The sequence below is a fragment of the Phyllostomus discolor genome, chromosome 2 (assembly GCF_004126475.2).
Source record: "Phyllostomus discolor isolate MPI-MPIP mPhyDis1 chromosome 2, mPhyDis1.pri.v3, whole genome shotgun sequence".
Lineage (NCBI taxonomy): Eukaryota > Metazoa > Chordata > Mammalia > Chiroptera > Phyllostomidae > Phyllostomus > Phyllostomus discolor.
Genome location: NC_040904.2, coordinates 180761407 through 180770048, shown reverse-complemented (window position 1 = coordinate 180770048; position 8642 = coordinate 180761407). Strand labels below are relative to the sequence as shown.

The 8642-nt window shown below is 44.9% G+C and overlaps 1 protein-coding gene across 2 annotated transcripts in view; it reads left to right on the top strand.

The window, feature by feature from the left end:
* The first annotated feature begins 726 nt into the window (after nt 1-726).
* RASSF8 (Ras association domain family member 8) overlaps nt 727-8642 on the top strand; it is a 97209-nt gene continuing 89293 nt past the window's right edge. For both annotated transcript variants that reach the window (XM_036019242.1, XM_028532196.2), the window contains exon 1: nt 727-1150. The gene's annotated coding sequence lies outside the window, so the exon portion shown is untranslated. The remainder of the gene's footprint in view (nt 1151-8642) is intronic.

Genomic DNA, 8642 nt, shown 5'->3' with positions numbered 1-8642 from the left:
ATGAAAGCATTGTTTCTTTCCTTCCTTAACTATCTGCAGTATTTAAAGAGAGGTAAGGGGAAGGAGGGTCCTGAATCTGAGCCCAGCTCTTTCTAAACTTGGTTACTCACGTCTGATTCATTCCCTGTTTTTTTGTGATTTCTGTCTCTGTCATTGCCTGCTGCTGAGGAGGGGGTCGCTGAATCACTGCCACTCCAGACGAAAGCCATTCAAACCCAGTCCTGGAGGTTGACAGGGCTTTCTTTTTGTCTGTGGGGAAAGCCGCCTACTTTCCGGGGTGACCGTAGAGGGCAGTTTTACGAGAGTCACCCCGGGCTACGGAAGATTTTGCTCTCGTGAGAGTCAGTGAGGCACCGGTCATCTCACCATTTTGGCTCTCCAGCCTGCAGGCCTCGGTGACCTGGGAGTGTGTCGCGGGCGTAAAGGCAGCGGGTGCCGGAGCGAGCGTGGCCCCGACGGGCCCGAACGGCCCTACCGTACTCCCCGCCGTTTCAAAAGCTCCCACAATGCAGCGCTGGCGTCCCAGTTCCGTTACACTGTCTCTCCCGGCGCCGGCGAACCGGCGAGGCGCGGGCGGGGGAGACGGGGAGCCACGGTTGTAACCCGAGCGCCTGGCCGAGGGGGGCGCCCCGCACCGCTCAACTCGCGCGCTCAGACCGCGGCATCGCGAGGGGCGGAGCCGCTGGCCGCCCGGCCCGGCCCCCGGCCCGGCCCCCAGCCCAGAGACACCGGCCGCGGGAGCGAGCCGGCCGCCAACTCTGCTGCCCGTGCTCGCCGCTGCCCCGCACCGCGCCCGCCGCCCGGCTCCTCGCCCAACCTCGCCCGCCTTCCCGCAGCAGCGGCGGCGGTGCGGGGGGCGGCTCCCTCCGGCTGCGGCGCCGCCGCTGCCCGCGCTCCCGCACACTCCCGCAGCCCCGCCAGGGGCGTCCTCACTCACCTAGCCCCGGCCGGGGAGGTGCGCGGAGGGACGCGCCGGGGCCTCTCTCCGGTGCGGAGCGCGGTCCGCGGAGCGCCGCGGAAGGAGGCGCGCGGAGCTGCGCGGCCAGGGACGGGCGCCGGGCGGCTGCAGGGCTCCGGGCTCCGCCGCGTCCCCAGCGCCCAGGCCAGTCCCGCCGGGCGGCCTGCGGGGGCGGCGCAGTTGCGAAACTGAGTGAGTATTAACTTTACTCGGCGGCCGCGATTTCTGGGCAGCGTCTGGGATCCCTCCTTCCTCCTCCCTAAACCTTCAAGTCTCAGATCCCCTCTCTGCACCTGGGGCTTCTTCGCCCGTTCTGCCCCCACCTCATTTCCTCCCGTTCACCTTTCCCTTGCTGTGTTCCCTTTTGCGTGTTCTCCCCGCCACACACATGCGTCTGCCTGAAAAGTACGAGCTCGTTCCTCGCTTCTCCGTTTCCTCCCAGTGTCCTTGGCAAGGGAGTTTAGAGGCCACTTTTGTTAGGAAGGGAAATGTATGTCTGGTTTCTCTGATATTTTTTCCTCCAAATGGAAATCGGATGCTCGCTTGCCGGGGGGCGATTTGGTGAAACGCTTCTTTTCTCCTCTGAAACAGTGATTGGTTTATAGGTTTTTTAATTTTGTCTGAACGATGAACCCTTCACCGTCCCTATTCCCCTTGGCTGCCAGCCCGTATAGGGAGGGGAGTCCAGAAGAGGGGACTTTCAGAGTAATTCCTTTTTTTTTTTTTTTTTTTGCACGCTAGAAACTTTGAGAGGGTAAATCGTAGGAAACTTAAGATTTCACTTGAAAGGGCGTGAGCTTTGAATGTGGGTGCTTGTGCTGCACTGAGTCTTACAAGCCGAGTACCTGGTTTATAATCTAGCGTTGCGTTATTTTAGCATCATAGAGCCGCCTGGTGTTGCTAAATCACTACTTTCTCAGCATCAAATGGCATCTTGAGCAGTGCAAGCATGGGATATAATTGCGGGTCAGTATTGACCCTGATGTTTAGAAGGAAGTAGATATGCAGGGCACGGTTCATAGCTGATTGAAACCCATCAGGTTAGCCTTGTCAATACATCAAAGCATTGCGTTTTAAAAAATGACTCCAGACTGGTGATGGCGAGGACCAACATTTATGGATTTTCCAGTATAATGTGGCTCAGCAATTCTTCATTAGAGCTGTTTTGTCCCCAGGAAGCGCCTTTTAACGTGTGTAGATCTCTGCTTTTCTGTCAGTTGGATTAAGTACTCATTTTGGTAGGAGACCTCAAGTAGTTGTTTTTTTTCTCTCTCTCTCTCTTTTTCTTTTGTAAAGTCTTTCATCTTTCGGTTGCCAGGAGTTAGCAATCATGTTATGAAGGAACAGAACATGGGAAGCTTTCTTCATGGATTTTCAGCATCCTGTCGTTTGCGTAGTTGGGGAAGTAGTGAATGCCAGCTAGCCCCCTGCAGGGAGAGGTGGACACAAGAATCAGGACACAGGACACAGTATTACCATTTTGGAGAGTGGTTTGTGAGTATTTATCTTTTAGCAGGCACATTAATGGCGCTTTTAATTTTATTTCTCTCCATGGAGAACTCTCCCTGAGCCATAAAAATTACATGTGACCATACCCCCCATTAAGAAGGCTCAACATAATTTGATGATTATTCCATTGAAGTATCAGACCCAACAAAATGTAATTGGTAACATAGATGAAAAAAACCTTTCAAAAATCTCCCCCTTCCTCATTTTCTCTTTTTGTAAGAGTCTCAAGCTGATACTTTCAGTAATAGCCACAATCGGCAGTAATGCATTTAATTCTTTCCTTCCAGGCTCATTAATCAAACCTAATTTCTGGGTTTCAATAACTGAGGGGGACATCAGAGAGCTGAGAGAGAGAAAAAGGGAGGGGCAGATAGAGAGCAAACCATGGGACTGTGCAGATAGGAAAGGTATTTCAGTTTGCCAAAGTGTCAACATGCTTCAGGGAAAAGCAATTGAAAAGAAGAGAGAATGTTTAAGTGTTTTTAGGGTGCATGTTTACTGAATTTGACATTTGGTTAAGCCATCTGGGAATTGCAGATTTTAAATTCTTTGTGGTTGTGGTGTCATTTCTGTTTGCCTAATATTTTTTTAAGTTTTTTATTTTTTTTATATGAATCACAATCCTTGGCTTTTGTAGCCTTCTGCCCTGGGTGGCTTGCATTTTTGACTTGAATGCCTTGTTCATTTTGAGAAATGATTAGTTTTTTCAGAATTCTTGCTCATTAATTGATCTATCTTATGTTGATGTATGTAATGACAAGAGTAAAAATATTGTTTGCTGCTAGTTATTGTTGCTCTTTTCATTATGGTTTATTCCTGGCAAATGGCTTTGTTATTTATGGTAAAACATTAAGGCTGTAGATATCTTGCTAGTATACAAAAGATTGCAGAATTCTTTGTAGGTATAGATGGGAGTGGGAAAGGAAAACATTCATTAAATCTGAGGACCTGGATTTAAGAAATAACATATCACCTGGTTTACTCTTGTTGGGTGTTAGCTTGCTCCAACCATCAACAGTCTTCAAAATTCAAAGCGTAGAGATGGTTTCCATGAACTTTGTATACTGGAAAGAATACTTATCCCACAGCCAGCCAGCCTGACTTGAGTGGCAGGTGTGACTTTGTCACTCCAAGCTGAATGAGCATGGCCATGCTACTTTAGCCTCTGTGATCTACAGTTTGCTTTCTGTGAAATGGGGATACTGCTATTAAAAGGGCGGCTGGGACAAGTAGGAGACCTAATGTAGTTCCTGGCACATCTTAGCCAATGAATGGCAGCATCTCAGACTTCTCCAGAACTGAGCTGTTGATTATTGAGCCTTCAAATTGTTTCTGCTTTTTTTTTCATCTCATCCATCCAGAATGGCTCAAGCCAGAAGGCTCTAGTTATCCTGTACTCCCTTTTTTGTTCTGTCACCCCCCCTACCCAGCCAGTTTGTCACAAATCCCTGACCACTTTTCTGGTGAAGTCTCTCTTGAACCTGTCTGATTTTTCAGTCTCCATATGCTACCATTCTAGGTCAAGCTACCATTATCTTTCCCAATTGCACACACTCTGCACCCATTCTGATCTCTTTTCCCATGAATCATGAAAAAGAAAGAGATGTCACTTAGCTGTTTAAAGCTCTTAGGAAGCACATTTGTACTTGGAGTAAAATACAAAATCTTCCACAGGCCCACAAGGTCCTGTGTGGTTTGGCCCATGCATGCCATCTTCATCTCTTGTCCGCCACATTGGCAGTTACCCAGCGGACCCCACTGAGGGCTGGTGCCCAGGCTGTTGCTCTCTCTTATTTTATGAGCATCTTCTTGGTCTGGTTCAAATATCCTTTTATAAAGTCTTCTCTGAGGGCCATCCTTAGCATCATGTAATTAGAACCTCTTTGTTTTCTCCCTAATAGCACACTCATCTTTTCCTTTAGTATTTTTCACAATTTATATTATTTAATTGCTTAATGTTTCTCTCTTGCCTTGAGGGCAGGAAAAATGCCTGGTTTATTTGCCAGTCTATACCCACAGCCTGGGGGGTGGGGAGAGTGTGTGTTCTGTGTATATGTAGTGGGTGCTCAATAGTTACTGATGTAATGAATAAGATAGTACTACCAATTTATGTTTTACTTTGATTACCTTCTTATCATGTCAGATCTGCTTTTCATAACAGAAAAGCCAGACCAATACTATCCCGTGTTCCTTTTTTGCTGGTTTGATGTATAATATGAAACAACCTTTGCAGATGTAAGGTAAAATTAATGCATTGGGGCTCTGTGGAAAAATTTGTAGTAATAAATTGAGACACTTTTAATTAGCATTACCCTTGTGATTTTTCTGTTGTAGATAATCCTTTTTTCTAAGTACGTCATTAAACTAATTATGCTTTTTTCATCAGCACAGGATTACTGAAAGAAAAAAATCTTACCCTGTCATTCATTGTCTTACACATGCCATGTGATAACACGTTAGTCAGCAGCTATTGATTGCTCAGTGCCAGATTTGAAAAGAAGGCAGGGAGAACTGGAGTAGAAAAATGAGAGTTACAGCTCTGAGGATTTTAGCATTGCCCAGCTGTTGGTGTGACTTGCATATGACTTGCATAAATAGCTAGATTTCATGTGACCATTTGTTAAGGTAGAAGAGACCTGTAGTTGTTTAAAAATGGGAGCCACCTAGAGGTCTGGAAGTTCTTTTTCCCTGTCTCACTAAAGCACTTCTTGTCTTAGCCAAAATAGTCTTATGACTTTTGAAGGCCAAGGAAGCTTTAAAGCTTTGTCTGAGTATTTTTGTCATGTGGTTGCTCTTTACACGATGTTAGTTTGATGAACTTACAACTCTGAAGTACTTATGTCTTTATTATTGTTTCTAGTCTCTGTTTCTTACATAATCACTAACATTTTCTTTTGATTTGTCTTTAGGACTTCAGTTTCCTTTCAGAATTTTTCCATACACCCTTAGAGGATAATTCCAATTCTTTTCTAGTTTTGTATCTTGTAGGCCACTAAGGATACAGGGAACTTGGCAGCTGATTCTAGTTCTTTCAGGATTTATTTCTTTGTACTCAACCCCTGGATTTCCCTCAAAAGTTATACCTCTGAGTGGTCTGGACCCTAAGTCTTTGCTGCCAGAAGCTGGGTGCCCTTGGGTTGGGAGAACAGGGAGGACTAAAGCAGCATTTTTAAACTCTGTTCTTTGCCACACTCTGGGCCCAGTGTTCTCACGAAAGAGGAGTGAATACTTCACCTGCTCAAAATCATTAGAAGGAACTTCAAGATTTTCATACATTCCCTTCACTCAGGGAAATTGTTCCTGTTATACCCTTATTTTCCCAGCCTTTATTTTCTAGACAGGAAGGCGTGACAAGATTGAGATGTCCTCCTTTACCTCACCTTGGCGCTTATCTAGATCTGATTTCACTCGTGTAAAAATACAGGGAGTGGGGCCCGAGAGGGGTGCCCCATGTGATCGGTCCCTGTGGTAGGCCTCTGTGGCCCCAGGACATTGCATGGTGAGTGGCCATCACTGTGGAGGAGAAGAAGGTTACGGTTGGAGACCTTGTTATTTTTTCCTTCATGTGTATATGCTTAGTGGTTACTTTAGGTGACCTTGAACAAGTTGCCTGGAGCTTTTTAGTACCAGTACTATTTATTACCTATTTATTTCACAGCCTTGCTTCAGGATTTAGAAAACTTATTTTTTGGCTTTTTTTTCGGGGGGGGGGTCACATTCAGATATTTCACAAAGCTTATTATAATGAACTCTAGTGCTGTCCAAGTATTATGCACTTAGAAAAATGTTTTATGAGAGAAATTTGACCTTTAGCTACACCCAGAACCACTGTCTTGCCCCCAACCCCAACACACGGAACCAAAGGACCAGGCCATAACCAGAACTTGAACATCGGAACCCTTTTGGAAGCCAAGGGTCGGCTATCCAGGAAGATCCAAGACTGACACCCTTTATCATAAATGCCAAGTTCCAAGGTCCTCCAATGAAAACATGTCCCACCAGCACTCCCATGTCCCTGTTCCCCTAGTCCCTTAAAAACCATTAACCTAGTCCAGCAAGATGGATATGAAGCACCATTAGGTCTTCCATCTTCTTGGTTAGCACCTTCTCAATTAATAAACCTTTTCTTACTCCAAGGAAGGAAGGAAGGATTTTGTTATTCAGTGGCATATGTTTTACTCTTTGTTTTCATAAGAAATCAGATATATAGGTTAAAACACGAGAAGAGTTGTGATAGTTTCCACCAGGTTTAATTCATGGCAGTGATGTACCTTGTCACTCTTGTTAACTGTCATTGGCTCCTGAGAGCTAAGTCATGTTCATTTTTAACTCTAGAAATTTATTGGGAAATCACTTAAAATTAAACTATCATTCCAGATATAAGTATATGCATTAAAAAAATTGTGTTCCCTTAATGAGTAGATATTGTACAGAAAAGTAAGATCTTACTCTTATTTTTGCTTAAAAACTTTTAATTGATTTATAATTTGTAAAACCCCATTCTAGAATTACTATTTCAGAATAGGCTGAGAAGAATGTTTTGCAATGTTTAAGGTAAAATTTGGCCATTTCTAAAGCAAGTTCGATACCCAATGCCACTAGATGTCAGGAAATCGAACCCGCAACCCGTCACGTCTACAGGACAATGCTCCAGCCAGCTCAGTACACTGGCCAGGGCTCTCAGGTCTCTCTTGGCATTGCTGCTCCTTCTAGCCGTCTCCTTTATCAGCCGTCCCGTTACAAGAGTTGTCTGTGTGTAATGCTTCTACTGCTTTACCTGCCAGCTCACTCCCTAGCCAGGTTTCTTAGACATGTTTCTTGCCACGGGTACCAATATCTTAATTGCCAAAATCCATGGAAACTTTTTACCCCTAATATAACGAAAGCCTTTTGTAGCATTTTTACACTGTTGGGCTATTTCCCTCTGACTTGAAACTTCTCCTTCTTGGCTTGCTGTCACCATTCTTTCTTTGTTCTTTCATTCATTCAAAAATGAACTACATGCCTTTCCATTCATGGGGCTATAGCAGAGAACAAAACACACAAAATATCTGCTCTCATGGAAAATGTCCTCTCCTGAGAGGATTTAGATCACAAATGAATGAGTGATTTTACATTTTTTAATGTGATGATAAATGCTTTGGAGAAAAAAATGAAGCAAGGTGGAAGAATTGAAAATGCTGGCTGTGGGAATTTGATATTTGATATTGGCAGGTGTTATTTGATGTTGGATGAGCAGGAAGTCCTCCCTCATGAGAGTCATTTGAGTAGAAACCATAATGAAGCGAAGGAGCTGCCTCTACAACTAGGAAGTGCACTCCACGTAGAGGGGCAGGTGAGTGTGGAGGCCTCAGAGCACAGGTGTGCCCACATCGTAGCAGTCAGAGCCGTGAGGTTAGGGTGACATGGGGCAGCAGCAGGAGACAAGGCAGAAGAGGTAGTAGGGGCCCCATTCTAGGGCCTAGCTGTGGCAAGGATCTTGGTTTTTACTCTTAAGTGAGAGGACAGTTGTGGGTCTTAAAGGAACGGATGAATTGGAGGGTAGCATGGGGTATTAGGCAAGAATGTGAACTCTGGAGCTGGCTCCCCAGGTTAAAATCCCAGCCCTGAACTCACTGGTTCTCTGACCATAGAGTAGTTGTGTAACTGCCCTCTGCCTCATTGGTAACGTGGGGATAGAAGTGATACCTATCTCATAGTGTTGTGAGGATTATAGGAGTTAGCATTTGCAAAGAACAGAGCATGGCAGGTGGGGAGTATTTAAAAAGTATAGTGCTTGTTAAATAAAATTAGTAACATTGAAAAGCCTCACTTTGCTGCCCTGTGGAAAGGGCTTATCGAGGAGAATTAAGAATAGAGTTAGGAAGCCAAGACATAGGAACAACCTAAGAATCTATCAGTGGATGAGTGGATAAAGAAAATGTGGTTATATATACAATTGTATACTCAGCCAGAAAAAAAGAAGGAAATCTTGCCATTTGCAACAACATGGATGGACCTTGAGAGCACTACACTAAGTAAAATAAGCCAGAGAAAGACAAATACCACATAATCTCACTTATATGTGCAATATTTAAAAAAACAAGCAAAAAACCACTGAGCTCATAGATACAGAGCACAAACTTGTGGTTGCGAGAGGCCAGTGGGTGGGGAGGCAGAATATGGCTAAAAAGAT